The sequence below is a fragment of the Cupressus sempervirens genome, chromosome 2 (genome assembly GCF_028749045.1).
Source record: "Cupressus sempervirens isolate cs-2001-9-10 chromosome 2, ASM2874904v1, whole genome shotgun sequence".
Lineage (NCBI taxonomy): Eukaryota > Viridiplantae > Streptophyta > Pinopsida > Cupressales > Cupressaceae > Cupressus > Cupressus sempervirens.
The window spans coordinates 635,778,450-635,799,049 of NC_143119.1; positions in this window are offsets into that span (position 1 = coordinate 635,778,450).

The window sequence follows — 20,600 nt, forward strand, 5'->3', positions numbered from 1 at the left end:
CTATTTTCCAGCTCAATTCTCCTTTTTACCTCTTGATTATAAGCATCCACCACTATTTCATATTTACTGTGCATATCAATCATTTCCTTCTCTTCTCTTTCTATAGTGGCCAAGGCAAATTTAGAATAATCCACATTCATGTGGGCTGCCTGTACATTTGAAGTATCAGCAACTCTCCTTACAATGATACTCCCTGTTAGTCCTGAATCATCAGGCTGTGATGAAGTAGTCCTGGATCCTCTTCTCAGGGACCACATAACAAGGGCAGCTTGATCATTGCTGAATGCTGTACCCAAGAATTCCTCTTTATTTGGATTCTGTAGTCCTAAATTATTTGATACAGAATTAAAAATTAATGCATCAGCAATATCCCAATTTGGCAATAATAAAACATTTGCATTTTTTACCATTTGTCTACCCTCATCAGGGGTTATATTCTGGAACTCTTGCATCATTTGTTCCTTTATTTGATTTTGAATGGAGGCCTCATCTATTTCTGGATGTTCTGTTTTCATATTCTTACACCTTTGCTCAAAAATGTGCATGTTTACCCTCCATGCAAACTGATGGAAAGCCCTAGATCTTAAAAAACTGTTATCAGACAAAAAATGTTGACTGGCTTGTTCCAAAACAGGGTCCAATTCCCTTCCTCTGAAATCTGCTATAGTTAATTCAAAACTTGGCGCAGGAGGTTCCTGGGGGTTCCCTTCATCAATTTCTGCTTGTGTAACAAAAATTTCTCCTTGTGACCCCATTTGTTCAAATTGCTTATTGGTTAGCTGCTCTTCCTCAATTCTCATTGGAGTTTGAGAAGGTGAGTAACCTTCATCAGGGGATTCTTCTTCCCTTATTATTTTTCTTCTTTTGGGAGGAGGTTTAGGGGGTCTTTCTTCTAGGATAGTACTAGTAGATTCAACTACCTATTTTTCTTTGTGTATAATGGGCATCTGCTGTCGAACAATAGTGTATCCTATCTTCTTTCGTACCACTAGTGGACCCATTCCAATGTTGGGAGTGAAACCCAATTTTCTCATAACCTCTCTGGCTTTGTCTGGAAAAGAATCAATAAAATGCTATTTCTTCTCATTCATTACTTCCATTATCTCAGAGAAAGTACTCATGAGCTTATTTATCTTATCTGCATTGGTTGCAGCATTACTAAGAGGACTTTAATCTTTGTCAAAACAATTAATAAATTCCAAAACTTTTGAATAGACTCTCCATTTTTCTTTCTTTATTTCTTGCTCATGGAGAGAATATTCATTTCTTATTATATCTTCAGAAAAATAGAATTCATGCTGAACTGGACGATGCTTGATTCTAAGTCTAAGAGCAGAGTTAAAGAAACCTTCTGTATCACAAAAACGAGCATGAGACACTGCCATCTTATATTGATCCAAAATTTTGTGGAGAAAGATCCACCCTTCTTTAGTTATCACAAATTGGTGGGCTATAGTGCAAGTAGGAAAAATTGATCCTGTTCCCCTTTTGTGCAAAAAGGCCTCCTCCACTCCTCCCAACTGCCACAAAAATTCAGCTATCCCTACCTTTAAAGGTACCTGATAGGGTAGCACATGGGGTGTTCCTTTGAATCCATAGACCCTAATGGCAGTTGAAACTGAATATGGGATAATATCTCCCCAATTATGTGAAACTTTTAGACTATGGGGTTTGTCCATAGGCCTAACAAGATGCATTAGTGCCTTAGGAATTCTGGGATTATCACTCAATATGAGGCATCTTAGTTTGGAGGCAAAGTGCCTATCAAATCTAACAAAGCTAGCATTTTCTGCTTCCCAAGTCATGTCTGCACTCCATAATTGGACTGGCAGTGCCTCCCCCTCTTGTTCCCTATTTAAAACCATTTCTTTACCAAAATAAGTGGCCCCTTTAAAAAGAAACATATGCATCAATAGGGAGTACTGACCCCAAACCTTTTCCACCTTGCCCTTTGCAATCCCCACCAATCCCTGGTGAATCTCATTAGCCAAGTAAGATGCAAAATAAAAAATTATTTCCACACCAAAAGAGGAGATTTGGGTGATCATATACATGAAGCTCACCGGAAATAAAATCTTCTTTGCCCTCTCCGAAGACTCTACACAGTGTCCTATATATCTCTACTGCCCTAGCATTAAAGCATGATTTCTTGAATGGTTCTTTAGAAGACGATGTTATGGTTGGGAGGCCTCCAATCCGGCCTATGTGGGCTTTCAGTGCACCTTGTCTAACTACATCCATTTTGGACATATATTCTTTTTCTAACTCTATCAAATTAATGGGCACATGATACATAGTGAGAGGTCCCAGACTGAAAACCTTCCTAATCTCCTCAGGACTGATGGTAACTAAAGCCTCACCATCCATTCTTCTCACTACCTTAGTGGCTTGGTCATAATTTTTCGCTATAGCTTCAAGCAGGTCAAAATCCATAAACACACTGGGGGCAACAAGCTTTCCAAGATCAAAATTCCATATATTGGCATGAGGGGCATATAACTTCCTTTCTGCAAACCATTTTTAAAATAAACTCAAACTAGTTTGAGAAGTTTGAGCATCCTGAACCCAATTACCCTTATCATACAATCCATCAGCTATCCTTAGCCTAGGGTTCAGTGAGGTTAACCTCTTAACTTGCACTGTTTCTACAGTAGACTCAGGAAGCAATTCAAGCAAATTATCATGGACATTTCTATCCAAGTAGTTTATTGCACCTGAAAATCCCTTCTTCAGAGGCATCTTGGGCTATCTTTTTAGAACTTAAAAACTTATGAAGATTATGGTAGTATTACTTACTTGAATTTTGTCTCTGTTTTCCTCTGTATTCCTGCAAATTTTCAGCGAACAAAGAACTTGACAATTTTTATCAGACCTTGCAACGCTTTTCTTTCAGTAATGGCTTCTGCACAAGAATGGCTCCAAATCTTTGCTCGCGTGAGATGAAACTGATGAAATCTCTCTATATTATACTCTGTTTTTCCTTATGGACAAATCTTTCTTGTCTAATTAATACAAACAGTGGCACTACATTTTTCATTTAAAACTGTGTCGTCGATCTTCAAAGATCCTACGATCATGTGGTGCAGAGAGAACAACTAAGAGTTGTATTTGCCATGTCAGTTATTTTACCCAATGAGAACTTGCCACGTACATAATTATTTCTTTGATGGCACTTATATTTGGACCCACTGACGACTGAGAACATGTGTCAGCACATCGCTACTTCGTTATGCATAAAGAACGAGCACCTTGCCATAGCGAAGCGGTGACAATCGTTGATCTGATCTGGAAATGATCGAAAGATATGCTACAGGGCTTCTCAAGAGGGAAGGCGGTGGGCCCAACTCGCTATGTCGCTATAATTATCTCCCTTGCAACTCTTCATAGCAAGGAGACGACAGGCGTTGATCACTTACCAAATCAAAGGTGAAGAAAAAACACAAGATCTCCTGATTTATATTTGCTATGTCGAATGGCTTAACAAGCATGCAACTTGTCATAGCGAGGTAGCAAGCTCCGTTGATCCACTTCAAGCTGACGTTCAGGATTTTTTGTACATTCAGCCAGATAGGCATTAATGAGAATCGGATCTCTGCATAGTTGGCACATGTCAAAATTTACCATAGTCATTTATCATTCCACGTCACCAAAGATCTTGCCGATCTTTTACCATTTTACGGGGCCTCGCTAACTCGCTAACGGTGAAGCACCTGAATTTTTTGATAGCGAGGTAGCGAGCTCTGGCACTTAAAAGGATTCTGTGCCGGAAAATGCAAGGGTTACCCAGTAATCACTTCTGTCAATTAAAACTGATTCTGACAACGGTATTTATGTCTGGTCATGCCACCTGGTGTAATTATGATACAAGCAAGATGCAATGTCATCATCTTCAGATTTTCACGTGGCCTCGCTACTTCGCTAACGGTGAAGTGCCTGATTTTTCCGATAGCGAGGTGGCGGAACGTCCGGTAAAACCATCATTCCGGCTTTGATGTCAGATATTCTAGTGGGTCCCTATCCTTTTTGGACGGTAACTTGCAAAGTGTACCTACACAATAAATCATTTAATAAGCAGATATCTGATCGCCATATCTTCACTTTATGGTCCTGCCTCTTAAAAAAACTCAACACTCGTTACCTCGCCATACTTAATAAGCATGCAACTTGTCATAGCGAGGTAACGAAAATGGTAGATCTAGTGGGATCTGACAATTGGGACAAATAGGAAGAAAAGTAACCCAGGAGGAAAGGAAAAGGAATATGATAGCATATTCGTCTCTTTTGAAAATTCAAAAATTCACGCCCGACAATTTATGAATAGAGATGATATAGGGTTTACATGATGATTATTTCTTATGGATGATTTATCCAAAACCCTATGCTTCACTTAGGAATAGAACATTTGACTTTTCTATGATTTAACAGAAAACTTGTACTACACAAAAAGTCAGACCAACAAGGGTAATCTCTCACAAATTCTATCAATCTAGCAGATTGAATAGTGTACCCTATATTGTAGTAGATGTTGGCTATAAGATTGTGAAGAAAGATCATACTTATGATCTGGTTGAGCTTCAACTACAACAATTGATAAATTTTTTTGGAGCAATCAGAAAAACCAAAAGTGCTCAATGCAAGTTTGGTCTAATTCTTGTCTTTATATTCTTTTATGTGCAAAATACATTTCTATCCTTTGGTACAGTAAACTGGAAAACAAACAGGTCAATAGCAGTGCAGATAAATGAGTTTATTGAATAGATGGGAGAAAATTTTGAATCACTAATGATAAGTTATTTTGAAGATTTTAAGAAATCAATGAAGGAAAGAATGATTATACCTATTTCATTGGTTGAGAAACATTACAATGATATATTCTTTTTGGTTGATCCTAATTATACCTTTATACAGGCTGCCACACCAAGGGTCAGATGGTTAAGGCCACTTGGGTATGAAATCAATTTTGATGAAGCCTCAATAGACATCACTGCACTCCTAGCAGAGGAAATTGACAAGACTGCTAAATTTTTTGGGAATTATGATGTGATGAAATCAAAGATTGAAATGGTGTTAAAAAATGCCTCTACACTTAAGATCTAAGCTAATAAAGAAGCTTAAGGCTAAATTTGGTGAGGCTACAGATGAGGAAGAAGAGGATGAAGAGGAAGAACAAGAACAAAATCAAGAACCTCTTGCATTGACTCAAGGCATGGGAGAGGAAGAAATAAAAGGTGCTAAGGGAGAAGAAGTCGAGGAAGCACCCACACATGTTGAGCCAAAGAAAAGAAAGGCTAAGACACAACCAGTGGCTAAGGAAAAGAAGACTATTAAACTAAGCCCAGCCAGGCCAACAACACCTACCACCAAAGCCAACACACGAGCCACAACACAAAAGGCCAAGGAGAAATCCAAGCAAATAGAGTAAGGTGGCCAAGTGCAAAAGAAACAAAGAAGAAAATATGTTGCACAGATTGATTTAGATGAAGAAAGGACTGAATGAAATGATATAAGCCAATTCAAAGTGGTAAATCACAAACCACTTTCTAATCTTGAAAATTTGTGTGAAAATGTCAAGAATAATGTAGATTTATCTGGTTTTAGACATGTAAATTTTGATGATTTGAGAAAAGAAGAGAAGAAGATAGTGGAAGAAGCCCTATATGTAGTGATGTCTAAATTTAAGACAATGCCATTAGAATTTGCTAACTTAGTACCCAAGAAACTATATGATTTAGTTGAGAAAAAAATGACATTATTGCTTAAATTTAGAAAAACAAATAAGGGAAACCACTTTAGCTCAAGTAATGCTAGAACTAACAAAAAGGAAGATTGCTAAGAATACTAAGAAATATGGAGTTAGGTTTACACATAAATATAGAGCCTTCAATATACTTTAAAATAATATTGAAGATGTGGTCAAGAAATCTACCCAAATATGGAAACTTATCTATGGGTTGACCACTATAAAATAAGGAGAATTTGAACCCTCTGAAGGTAAAATTGATGACAAAGAGGATGACAATGATGATGAAAAAGAAAAAGATGATATAATGGTAAAGGAAACTGAAAAACAAACTGATGACAAGGCAACAATAGAATAGTAGCAAGATGAATAGAGTGTGCAAGATGCACAAGTGTTGAGTGTTAGTCCCCCACATAACACAGTCAAGTCTATAGAAACCATTATTGTAAAGGATTTCTCTAATCTTTCAACTCACAACATTAATCCCTTGACTATAGAAGACTTGAAGAAGATACTAGATTGATCTACACTACAAGCCAAGCAATGTGAAAAAATAGTTTTGGTCATTATAGATGAGCTCCAAAAGGTAGTAACTGATGTCACAAGGGACAAGGTGAATCCATAAGAACCACCTTTTGGCATCCCTTCAGTTACTCAAGTAAAACCTTTGACCCAAATGATAGTAGATATATCTACTAAGATTGATACATTTGTTAAAGTTGACACAGTTGAACAAAGGCAAACAACAAAAGAAGAAAAAGACACTACCACTAGATAGTAGGAAACAAGATAGATAGATTCTTTTGTACTTGAAGTACAAGGACAAGGTGCTATTCATGTCATTGTGATAGACATGAGAAAACCTGAAGAAGATGAGAAAACACCTAAGGTAAAGGATAAAGAAACCATCCAAGCATTAGTAACTCTACCAACATCTAGCACTTCTCTTACAAAAATTCTTTAGAAGCCAAGTACAGAAGCTATACCATTGCAAATCTTAGTGCCAAACTCTATCTCTTCAAAAGTTGAAAAAGGTAACTCAATATGGAGATGCCGCTTTAGATAAAGATATTGTTATACCAAAGTTTGAATATGACACAATGACATTAGATCAAATAGGCATTTTGCAATAAGCTTTAGAGAAGAAAAAGAATCAAGAAATGCTTATGAGAGAACATAGGTAGAGGCAAGTACTTCAAGACATTAAAGATATTTTTTTGGATGCATTTAGTCTGCCAACTCTTGAAGAGGCCAAGCCACTACTAGAACAACTGTCAGATATAGTGGAAATGGTCAATAATGAAGACATTGATACTAATGCTAAACTCTTAGAATGGTCTAAAAAGAAATTCCATAGTAAGGTAAATAAAAAGATATTTGGTGAGATAGCACTGACTCAAGTTGCATTGGCAACAAAGGTTGAGGATGTGAAGAAGGTACTTGAGAATATATTCTCATTGTACACCAAATTGTGTGACACTACACTCTTCACCCAAGAGACTAGACATCATATTCTAAGTTTGGAGAGAAAGCTTAACATATCAAGTACAAGGTTACCTCAAAACCTTGCTCAAAGTGAGAAGCATTTTCACACATTACTTCAGTCACAAAGTCAATTAGCTATGTTAACAATAGAAGAGGCTAGCATAAGAGCCAAATTGACATGTATACAGGCATCCCTCACCCACACATGGAAATATTGCACAAGGAACTAGGTTATGCAAAAAATCTACTGAAGAAAGACCCCAATCTTTCTACTCTAGATGGCCTAGTAAACCTTGCTACCGAGATTGCTATCCAAATCAAGTCATTGGATGTTGCATGTGACAATTGAGATGTAGCTCTCAAAATCATAATGAAAGTCCATAAATCATTTTTGGACAAACACACTATATATGTATAGTCCATTTGACATAAGTGTCAAAAAAGGGGGAGAGATAAACCATCGGGGAGAGATAAAGTGGAGATAAACCATGGGGGAGAGATAAAGCAACAAGGAGAGAATAAAGAAAGGGGGAGCCAGAAATAGAGAAATAAAGAAAGGGAGTATGAATAAAGGGGGGGCAAGGAAATGAAAGAAAGGAAGACGATAAAATAAAGTTATATCATTGGGGTGATATACATTTTTGAGATTTTTTTTTTGAGGGAAATAGTAAATAGATGCCAATATCAACTATGACAAAGCACATTAGATAAAAAGAGTATCAAATTAGATGAAAGAATATTAGAAACAGTGCATTGAAGTCAGAGAGAAGCACAAATTTTGGATACAAATAGACACATTAACTTAGGGGGAGCTATCAATTTTGAGGTATATAGGTTATTACAATTTTTTTAAAATTTTAAAGTTTTTTATATAAATTGAGTCATGGATATGTTATGCTCAACAAGTTAAGTAGAAAATTGAATATTTAACTGTTTTTGACACTCATGTCAAAGGGGGAGATTGTTGATCTCAGATTGGTTTTGACAAGCGAGTATCAACACACTTAAGCCATTTACTTAGTTCATGTTGAACTAGTAATACATGCTGAGCACAACATATAAATATTAGACCATGTCGGGTTGCAATGAGTGTAGAGTCACTCATTTGCTGAGTCACACGAGTGCCAAGCAGATAGACCATGCCAAGTGATTAAAGTACCAAGTAAACAATAGATGCCAAGTAGTTCAAGTGCCAAGTCAAAAGCATAAATACAATGTATGCCAAGCGTCAAAGACTTCATATGTTGAGTGACACAGTTTTGGAAATATTTGTTTGTAATGGCACAAACAACTATGTAAACTATTTTCAAGCCAACTTAAGGATAGATTTCGATATTTTGGAGATAAGGACGAATCTATATGTGGATTCCCTATGCAATTTTATGCAACCAATCATAAAATATAAAGGTTTAAGTGAAAAAATGGATGAATCTCAGTTGTAGATTCATACCTAACCCTAAGCCACCAGAGTCTTCTTAAGGACGACAAAGTCCTAAACTCTTAACGATGATGAGAATAGTGTACAAGGGGTGAATGGTTGAATTAGTGAATAAGACAATTTGTAGAGCATTCAAGGTGACTTAATAGTAAGAGTGAATTACAAAATTAGTTAAGTGAAGAATAGAGGATAGAGAAGGATACAACATTGAAACAATAGATCATGAAGGATCAATCAGAGATTGTACAAAGGTGATCTGTTATTAGGCAAGGAAGTGCCAAGCGCAATATCTATGTTGAGACATTTTAACAGGTGATTTCAGTTAAATCTCTTAATAGAGTATTCCTAATAGGCTATATGAAATCCTTTACTATGGTACTTACTTAATTGTAGGTTGAAGTCCTCTAACTAGGCACACTTCTAACAGGGTGTTGAAATCCTCTAACAAGGTGGGACTTAATAGTCTTTGTAAGCCTTTAATAGGGTAGGCCTTTCACAAGGTAGATCATGATTCATGGTCAAACCATTATATCCTTAATTGGATACACTTTATTTCTGTAGTAGTGAAGATTTTTCAGTTTCATCCCCACCCTAGTTTTACCTTCTCACTTGGAGGGTTTCTAGGTAATCATATCTAGTGTTATGTGTGTTTGATTACATGTTTACATGATTAATGCATATGCTTTACTTGTTAATTCAGTATATTAATGCATGTGATGTATGAATGGTAAAAGTTTTATGGATCCAAGTTTAAACTCCTGATTCATTCCCCCCCCCTCTCAGATGTTTACTCTCTTCCCATTTGCAATTCCAACAAAAGCACTACTACATTTGGGCCTGAACATTAGAAATTACACCACCGTTGCAAATTATCATTTCAATTTGACCCCAAATGTTGTAGTGCTATAAAGGGCATAAAGATTAAAAGGGCACAACATGACAAAAAATTCACAGAGAAAAGGCATAGAGATCACAATGGCATGACAACAAAATGTAGAGATCACAAGGGCATGACAATGGAACCCTAGATCTCCATTGAACTCCACGAAGGGAACAATGAAATATAAAGATCATAAGGGCATGGAAATGAAGTGCAATGATCACAAGGGCATGATAGTGAAATATCCATAATCAAAACAAATGGGGAATGATTCATGTCATGGTTTTTGTTGTGGTGTCCACAACACACGCCCCATTCCTCACTAGGAATAGGGACCCCCTACTTTTCTCGACTCCTGGACCCACAGTTCGAGACTTAGGAGAAGAAATTTTTTGTTAAATGTTTGAGTTGTAGAGTTGAAATTTTAAAAAAAAAACACAAAAAAATTAAAAGTAGAAAAACACAAAAATTTAAAAAAACTAAAAAAACCAAAAAAATAGAAAAGTCAAAAAACACAAAAACATTAGAAAAAAGAAAATTTGAAATGCAAATTTCCAAAAAAAATTTAAAAAAATAATTCCCGTCCTCTCACCCTCGCGTGCACGCATTGAGGCACGGTGCACATTGTTTTGCACCCGAGGAGGGAGGGGCTATAAAACCCTCCCACCCCGTCTTTCTTTTTTATTTTTCAAGTGTTTGGAGGAGGGAGCAAAGGTAAGCTCCCCTTCGCTTTCTTTTGTTGCACACAACTCTTGGGCACCTCCGCGCAGAGGCACTATGCGTAGTGCCCTTTTTGTGGGTGCTTGCATGGCTCGCCCATGGGCATGTTTGCAAGGGGTGCCCACGTGGTGCTAGCATGGCACATCCACAAAAGGGCACCAACATAGTGCCCTCCATGGGCACACGTGATGCATCTATGTAGCAGTGCCCTCTACAGGTGCGAGTGCTATGTCCGTGCACTGCAGCAGTGCTTGCGCGGTGCCCTCCATGCACATGCAATGTCTGCATGATGGCGCTCGTGGCACCCTCAAGCATTGCATTTTTCTTTTAAGTTTTTTTTTTGCATAAGGGTTTTAAAAAACAAAAAGAAAATAAGAAACTTTTAAAGAATAAAAATATAAGTAAAAAATAAAAAAAAGGAATAATTTTTTTTCAAAAAAATAAATAAATCCCCAAGGGGAACATTTTTCCTTTTAAATTTATGTTTTACTTTTATTCTATCTGGTGACTAATAACATTTTCTTTTCTCATGATGTGTAGGTAACATGGTCAAATGGCATCCACATCTGGAGCAGCAGCGAAACTAGTTGTTTTCAAGTTCCAAGGTGTACCCCCAAACTCTAGGTTACATGACGATTACGCTGAGATCAAAGATACTGACCTTGGACACACGGACTAGGGAAATTTCTTAAAAGTTTGCAACAATTTGACACAAAGGTCAACCTTGGTGTCTGCACTGATATGATCTGGATTAGTGAGTGCAGGGTCACATCCTATGTTGGTGCAATTAGCTAAATTGGTCATGACCCTATCTCAACACTTCGTTCCTGATGAAAGGGTAGAAGAGTGTTACTGGAGAAGTCATCTTAGATCTGCGACCTGATAACATTGAGAGAGTCTTCCATCTTTCCAGAGTCGATCAATTCATCTGACTCTCCTTTGAAGTAGCTGATAGATGGTACAAGGAGCATCATCAAGAGGCCATCGATATCATACATTCCTTATACTCCATTGAGAAACCACTTCGGTGAAAGACAATCAGAAAAGTGGATATGACTTAGGGATATATGAAGGATGACATTAGATACTCTATCATTCTCCTAAGTAGAGTCAAGGGCTTACCTGTAGTGGGTCATCTCACCGCATTCATGGTCAACTTCAATGCGACCATCAGGCATACAAAGATACCACTGGATTGGGCCACCACACTAAGTGAAAGCCTATGTGAGAAGTTGAGAACAATAAAGGATAAGAAGAAGTTCTACATGACTTCTTATATGATATACCTACTTGTAGCAAGGGTAATGAACTATCCTGTGTTGTACAGGAAGGGCATTATGTAGGATTCGAATGCCTGGCCATACATAGTCTATCCTCAATTAGTGAAGAAGAAGCTCTCAGTGTAGAGCAAGGAATATAGAATCGTACATGATTTTTTTATCTTTGCGATCATTTGATTCATTGAGGGGGACTATGGGAAGAGGTTATTTGATGAAGCCAAAGCATAGATTACAGCTCTTGGAGCCTATTTGATCCAATTCAGGACATTTACATATATTCAAGTAGGTGGTGCTTCCATCAATCCTAAGAAGCTCCCTAGATATCCAAGTGACAAGTTGGTCCTAATGGAAATTTCCTAGCAGATTGAGTTAGCCTATGAGAGGATCAAAAGACAACAAAGACCTTGTTGGGATTGGCCATTGGTCATAGGAGCATATCAGGTGAAAAGGAAACAGGATATCCTGACCTTTGAGTGGGAATAAGAGAACTATCCCCTTGAAGAGTACAACTCTCCTTAACCATACTTTGACAATGTTGGTAAAGTAGTAAGCCTAGCAAGAAAGGAATTCCATCATGAAGATGCCATTGAAGATCATTGGATGAATGCTACAAATGACAACGATGTTCACATCAGGGTCTATTGTAGGATGACTTTATATCTAGTAGAAAAGGCTCTCCATTTGGCTATCCCTGATGAGATAAGGCTACAAGACTCCAAAGAATTACTGGATCCCTTGTTCAATATAGATAAGGTTGACAAAAGAATCATTCTAAATGTAGAGGTTGATAGAGAGGAAGGAGATGACATCAATCATTGAGAGAGACATGTCATTAGAATGACAAAGGATTGGATCAAGAAACCTTTTCCACTTGATACTGTAATCTTCCATCCACATGCTTTCCCAGAAAAGGGTAAGGGTAGGAAAGTCACAGTTCCTACCTTTGTACTCCAGTCTCCTATTAGGCTAGAGACAGTCTACCAACTTGATCACCCAATGGGATATTATCACCCTCCTGAAAGGAAGGCAAAGAGGAAGAGAACCTCTCCTCAGAGGATTTAGATAGAACAAGTTGCAGAACATGTGTCTTCCTAGTAGCATGAACAGAGCTCATAGGATTCCCAAGGTATTGGAGCCACTCAAATCCAAGATGAATCTGAGTTGCCTCCTATTGTGCCTGCAGACACTTAAAATCATCCCTAAAAAATATATAAATTAATTTTAATATTGCCCATGACATTGTAATTAATTATCAATTAATTAATTATATTTCTCACATTCCTCTACTTATTTAATTAAATTATTTTAATTAAATGAGTTCATTCTCTTAAGTATTTAAATCTAGTTTAAATACTTCTAGCCTTAATTTGTTAAATTAATTCAATACATGATCCTCCATCTTCCCCTTTTTAAAAATAAATTTTATTTATTTAAATCCTCACATCCCATTAATTCCTCTAAACCCATGATTAAATTAAATTTCATTTAATTTAGTCTTAAACCTAACCTAGAGCCTAGTCTACACCCATCATTTTCATCCTCTTAAGCCTACTTCTTCTCTAATCCCATTGAATCATTCCTAATCATTTCCCTAATCCCCCTCATTAGCTTAAGAGTGTGCTCACACATGTGTGAGATGAGACTCTTGTCTCCCACTCTTCTTCTCAAGTTTGCTCACACATGTGTGAGAAAACTTTGAATTCTTGACCATTTGCATGGCTTGCATGTCACCTTATGTGGCATCTACATGGATGCCACCTCACCAAGCCCTCCCTCAACCCTATAAATAGAGGGCTTGTCTCAAGCATTTGACATCTCTCATTTTTATTGCATTGTTATCATGTTGGTTTGAGATTTGAGCTTGCATCCATAGTTTGAGCTTTCATGGTAGTTTTAGCTTGCATTTTTATCATAGTTTGCATATCTAGTTAGTTCTTTTATTGCATATCATCTTCATCCTTGAATGCCTTCAAGAATGGCTCTCTCCATAGCCATTTCTTGAGGTATTCTTCATCTCATTTAGTCTAGATACATATCTTGCTTGCATACACACTTGCACTCACTCACTCAAGAGATTTCATTATTGTTGTGTTTGGGAGAGCACATCAAACATACCCCCATCCTAACACACCAACAAGGCCTCTCATGGGTGCCTTTGTTGAGCTGTAGAGGTGGCTGGAAGGTTGGATTTGTTGGTTGCTTAGGGTTGCAAAACCCAAGCAAGCATTAGTTGATATTTGTTCTTTTCATTCGTATGAATCTTTGATGCATTTTGAAGGTTTTAAACTAGTGTTTGTTTGTTAACCCATGCTTCTTGTAGGTCACATTTTCTAGCACACATTTTTGGCACGCCGGGTGGGACCCACTTCACAGGTTCGAACTAACGATCTAATGTGTTTTTGAGTATTTTGTGAGCTTGTAGGTTGAAAGCTTGCATTTGGGGATCAAGTTTCATGAGCAGCGTCTAATCAAGCCATAAAGCCCATCATTGCATTTGGAGGACCTAAGGGAAGTTTTTTGACATAAAACACTTTATATTTTGCTTATGGCTTTATTTTCAAGTTCTAGGGTACATATGCATTAAATATTCGTTATTAGGAAAATTTTAAAAAAAAAAAAAAAAAAAAAAAATTTACTCCTTTGTTCATAGATAAATAGGTTAAAAGCAAAAAAAAAAAAAAAAAGAAGGGGATGGTTGCTTTACTTTATTGATACTTTGGTTTTATATAGATTTTTTTTTAATAAAAAAAAAGTATGGGGTTAGTTATAATTAAAAAAAAAAAGGGATTAGCATTTATATATGTAAAAAGTTTTTTGTTAGTTTCTTTTTAATATAAATCAAAAATAAAAATTAAAAACATAAAAAAAAAAGAAACAAAATCAAAAATTTAAAATAAAATAAAATAAAATTTTAAACCCTTTTGCAGGGTTGGCCACCTGCGGCGACGCCAGCGAGCGTCGCCCCTGCACCCCACTTCCCCCGCGGTGGCGCTTGCGAGCGGCGCAGCCGCTACTGCGGCCCCCCCGCTCCCTCTTCTCCCGTCATTCCCACCTCTCCAACACCTGCTGCAACCCATGCACCCCCTGCTGCAACCCCCAGCTGCTGTTTTCCCCGCTTCCTTCCTCGAGCCACCCTTTCTCCTGCCTCTGCCTGCGGCTAACCCCATACTCTGCTGCCTCCCTACAACTCTCGTCCGCCACGACCTATCTCCTCCACCCTTCATCCCTGCAGCACCGCCACTTGCGACCACTCGTGGTGGCCACTCTATCCTCGCCTCCTCTGCTCGCAACACTTCCCTGCACCGCCACCATCATGGCCTCTGGCCTCCGGCCTCCATTTCTCCCTCCTCCACCATCGTCACCGCTCCCTACGGCCTCTTCATGTGGTCGCTTCAACATGCCTCTTGCTCCTCCGCTCGGCCTGCGACCTCCTGCAGCCGATCCCCCACAAACCCCAACCACCACCTCCTCCCCACTCTAGCGAAACCTTGCACTTCCCACTCCTCTGCACCTCCCGCTCCTCCTCCGCCTGGCCTCAAAAAAACCCCTCCGACCCCTTCCAAATTTTTGTGTTTTTTGTTAATATACTTAGGTTAAATTTTAAGTGTTATTATTGTATGTTTTAAAAAATTTTATTTTAAAAAATAAAAAAAATTCCTTTTTAAAAAATAAAAAAATCTTTTAACTATCCCACTAGATTCTTTTTTCTTTCAAAAACGTTCAAAAAACAAAAAAAAATTTGCTTGACTTTCTCCTAACCGTCAAATTTAACCTTGTAGGTCACTGATGTCAACACTGCATCAGCAGTCCACATGCCCTTTTAGGCCATAAGGAGCAGCCTTTGGTTTATTGCTCATAACTTGAGCATACGAGCTCTATTTTTGCAAAATGAAATATCGTTGAAAAGCTGATTCCAAGCCCGTTGCGTTGATATTGGTTTAATGAGATTTTGATGCAGTTTAGATCTCTATTTTTTCTATCAAAGAAAAAACTTTATGCTAACCTTTTCATTGTAGAGTTGTTTAACGTTTGTCCTACATTTTCACTACCCTAACTTTTGTTTTTGCAGGGATATTTTCTCACTAACCATATTGCTTGCAGCTTTTTGCCTTAATTTTATTTTGGAATGAACTTTTATGGTTAAACACTCGCCTAGAATGCATGGTTAAATGCTAAAAAAATCAAATTCAATCTTGAATGCTTTAAGGGAATGGACATGTATGCTTAGGTTAGCAAACATTTTGAATTGGTGCTTAAAATGAACTCACACAATCTTGAATGCCTTAAGGGAAATTGATTTCATTTTCAGCAATTTTGCTTATGTACACGCTTGATTTACTTTCTTGTTGATGAATTTGCATTTTCATTTACGTTGGCGCTATTTCAAGTTGGAAAGAACATTGTATGGTTTAATCACGTGTGTCTTCAAGTAGATTACAACACCTAAAGTTTAATCAGGAAAGAACGCGTGTCTTTTAAACCCCAAGGCCACTTACATATTCTCTCCCCTCGTGCCTTCAGGTGATCTTGGGTGCACAAGAAATAAGTGGTCTTGTTTTTCTTTTTTTTTAGGAGGCCTGCTTGGGGATTTCATCACCCCTTGGGACGACCTCAACTCCAGTGTTCTGGCGGAGTATAAAAATCGGGAGGTGAGTCAAAAGACACCTCTCTTGGAAGTAAAATATTGTCACTCTTGGCTAAGCCCCAAAGAACTTTATACCTTTGGAAAGTGAAGGAGGAGATTTGGGTTATCGTCTCCCCCCGGCTATGTGGCAGTATTTTCTTTCATCTACAAATTTGGGCCTCATGTACCTTGCGTATATCAAGGACACCCTCTAGTTGATCCTTGTACATCCTAGTCAAAACCTTATAGGATTGTTGGTGTGTTTGACATTCTTGAGTATTTGAGACACACTTGCCTTGTACATATTTGCTTTGTTTGATTTAGCATCTTAAAACCTAAAAATCCAAAAAAAATCATAAAACATAAAAATCCAAAAAAATCATAAAACATAAAATCCAAAAAATCATAAAACTTCAAAAATCCAAAAAAATCAAAACAAATTTCAAAAACAACAAAAACACATTTTGGTCTAGGTCTTCTTAGTCACGTTGTCCACATCACTTCCACATCACATCCTCTTTCCATCCAAGTCATAACCCTCATCCATCTCTTGTCTTCATCATTCAAATCATTACTTGACGCCTTCATCATCTCTATCCATCCAAATCATTTCCTCGTCATTCAATATACTTCCTAATCTTCATCCTAGTCATGCTTCATCATCATTCTTCTAATTCAACCCCTTGTCAAATTCATGCATTTCTAATCAATTTCTAATTCAATCCATTTACATATTCCTCCATAATCAATCTTTCTAATTTCATTCATCTTCCTCTAATTCAACTTTTCATCAAATATTCTACTTTGGTCATAGGAGCATTTTCATAAACATTGGACTTTAATTCAAATCTCGCATTCACTTGTTTGCAATATCATAGGGTTTTTATCCAATCAAATCAAATCCTCATCCAATCATATCAAATCAAATTCAATATCAAATCAAATCCAATCAAATTCAATCAAATCAATATCAAGTCCCATCCAATTCAAATCAAATCAATACAAAGTCCAACTTGCTCCTAGTCTTAAGTTCATTTTCCATCCATCATCAAATCTTTCATCACTCTTCTTCTAACATCTATGGATTTGAATTTGCTTAATCACATGGTTGATGATCTTCAAAGACAATATGGAGTTATACCTCCTGTTCAACCTACATATCAAATTCATCCTCAAAACTTCATACCCAACTCTCATCCATCTCATGTGCATTATTCTTCTACCTTTGACAAGGGAAATCCACCTCATTATCCTTCACCTACATACGCTTCTATTCATATTCCACACAATTCCTCAAACACAAATGCCCTTGCCATGGAAATTGAACAATTAAAGAATTATCTATTGGCAAGCTAACAGCAAGAGGCCACCTTCCATGCCATGTGTCCTCTTCCCCCATGTTTCGAAGATCCTAGTCCTAATGTCTCATCCAACCCCAACCCTCCATGCAATCCCCCACCCATAGTTACACCTTCACACAATTCTATTCCTCCAAAAAAATCATCCCCACCTCGTAAGGGGTTTTTCACATCACTCTTGGCTAAGTGTAAAGAACAAGATAAAGCGATCCAATCACCCAAAGTGTTACCCCTAATTCCATCTCATGACCTTCATCCAAAGCATGACATTATAGATGTTGCTTCTCCTCTAGATCCAAGCATTTTTCCATCCCATCCTTCCCCTATCCCTCAAGATCCATTTATCCCCCTAGTCCATCTCATGATTCCCTTCCTAATCAAGATCAAGATATTCCATGTTCCACCAATTCCATTCCATCTCAAGCATTAGCCTCCATAGATCCTCCACTTCATGAAGAAGTTCCTTCCACTCCACCCACTCATATTCCTCCATTTCAAGATCAAATCACTCCATCTCATGGTTCCATTCCTTTCACTCCATCTCATGATTCTAGTCCATCTCATGATTGACTCATTCCACTACACGATCCTCTTTCAAGTCAAGATCAAAGCACCCCTTCATTTTCCTTTCATGATTCCCCTCCATCTCATTATCCTATTCTCCCTCCTAATGCTCCACATGATCCTATCACACCTATCCCATCCACTCATGAACCCCATATACCTGGACTCACATCTTGTATTAAGAATAATAAGTATCCCATTAATGAAACAATTTCCTAGGATGTTGGTATGCCTTCCACTCCTTCCAAATCCAAAATTCCTCCTTCCAAACCTAAATCTTCCCATCATTCACCTTCCAAATCCATTTTGGGACCTTATATCCATATTCCCATTCCTTCCTCACTTCCGTCCATTCTAGGTCCTTATGTTCCACCTCTAAATCCTTCATCCCTTCCTTCCATTTTGGGTCCTTATATACCCAAATCCACCATCCTAAATCCATCATCTCCTTCCTCCATTTTGGGTCCCTATATCCCAAAATCCACACTTTCTCCTACCTATCCCCCACAATTTCCTCCTTTCCATCACCCTTCAAGGTGTGTGCCAATGACGATCTTTCTGCTTCCTTCACAAGTCTTCCAACTTAGCGTCCATCAACCATATCTTCCTCCCACCCATTCATAAGTCATTGTCCTCCATTCCCCAATCCACCTCATCCTTCTTTTCCCTACCCTATCAACATCTATGAGAACATAATACAAATCCCTTGAAAATAAAAAAGAAAAGAAAAAAAAATATCAAGGGATACCATCCATGAAAAATAGATGATTGAGTCCTCCCTTCATTTCCCTATCATGTATCCATTGCCTTCCACTTCCACTTATCCATCCATTCACTTTTCCTCTTCCACTTGCACTCTACACTGGGGGCAAGCTTTGGCCATACTACACTTACATACATATCTTCCATGCTTCCATCTACCATTCATATTCTACTTCCATCTTTGATCTTGACTATCCTATTCCTTCCATCCACTCATGCTTACTTTCCATATCCCTTGCGCATCATCCATCCATTATCCTATATACATCCATAATTCATCCATATAGTTGATCTGGACATATGCTCCATATCTCACATTCCATAGTCCTTCTCATGTTCATCCATTTTCCATCCATAGTCCTACATGCTTCCTTCCCCCTTTCATATGTATTTGATCTTGGTTATCCCATCCATCCCATCCCCTTCATATCCCACATTTCAGTCATACCCTTCATATCATTATCCCTTTTTCATACCTTCCCTCCCATATCCCTTATTCATTTGCTTTCATCCCCATGCTCATGATCACTATTAGAGGCATAAACAAAACATTCATACATACTTTGGAAGAGTACATACCTTCTCTTCCTCCACATGCTAGCCTTCGTACCATCTTTCCCTTTTCATGCATCCTTTCCCACCATATTTTCTTCCATTTTCCTATCCTTTGGACTCCTTCAAAACATGGCCCTTGGCTCTACATTTTCCCTCATATCCTTTCACCATTCCTTTCATCCACCAACTCACATTGTTTTTCCTCCATTTACCATTCCTTGGTTCTCCCTTGTCATTGGTCTCCATCTCTTATATCATGCCTCTTTTCATATCAAATTCAATCCAAGTCTTCCAATCCATTCAATCAATTCATTTCTCCTCTAATCTCATCATATTCTCTTCTTGTAATCATTTCATTCAAATCATTTCCATAATCAATTCCTTCATTTTTCCATCTATTTGCATATATCTTAATCACATTTCTAGTCTTCCATTCAACACATTTTCCTCGAGAGAACTTTATCATTTTCTCTCTTGCCTCCTCCTTCCATTCCAATTCAATTCATCCATTATCTTATCATGTCTTATCCCAATTCTTCTAGTTCATCATCTAATCTCATGACATTGAGCTTAAACCCATCATACTGAGCTTATCAAAATAATGATTGCAAACAAACTTACAAAAATTCACACTTAGACTAAGTGATTTAAGAACATTGTTCCTTTCACACTATTGCCACTGAACAATCACAAACATTTCAATACAATTCAATCAAACAATCAAATTTTGCCTTACAGGATGAATCCTTCCTACATAGGCTTAACAAATTTCACTCTCAGAATCAAGTTCATGGATAGAACTGTGGACTGAATGACTACTTGGTCATAAGGTCTTTTTGTTGATTTTATCTTTGTGTATCAGCGATAGCCTCTACATGTGTGCCTCGATCTTTAATAGCTTGGTATCATTTGAATGGCTTAACCTGATTACACGTGTCATTTTGCAATATGATCTATTTTCATGATTCTTTAGCACATCTCTGTCAGTTTTTGAGTTATGATTATGTATTGCTCACTAGGGGCAACGGGTTAGCACACTTTCCACCAAGATTCATAACAAGACTTTGGGTGTGCCCAGACCTTTCTAGTGTGTATATGTCATTTGTTTTGTCATGACTCTAAAACCTACATCTATTGTGTTAAGAGTCTAGTCCACGCAAAGGAATCTTGTCATCTATGCTATTCTAGCATTTG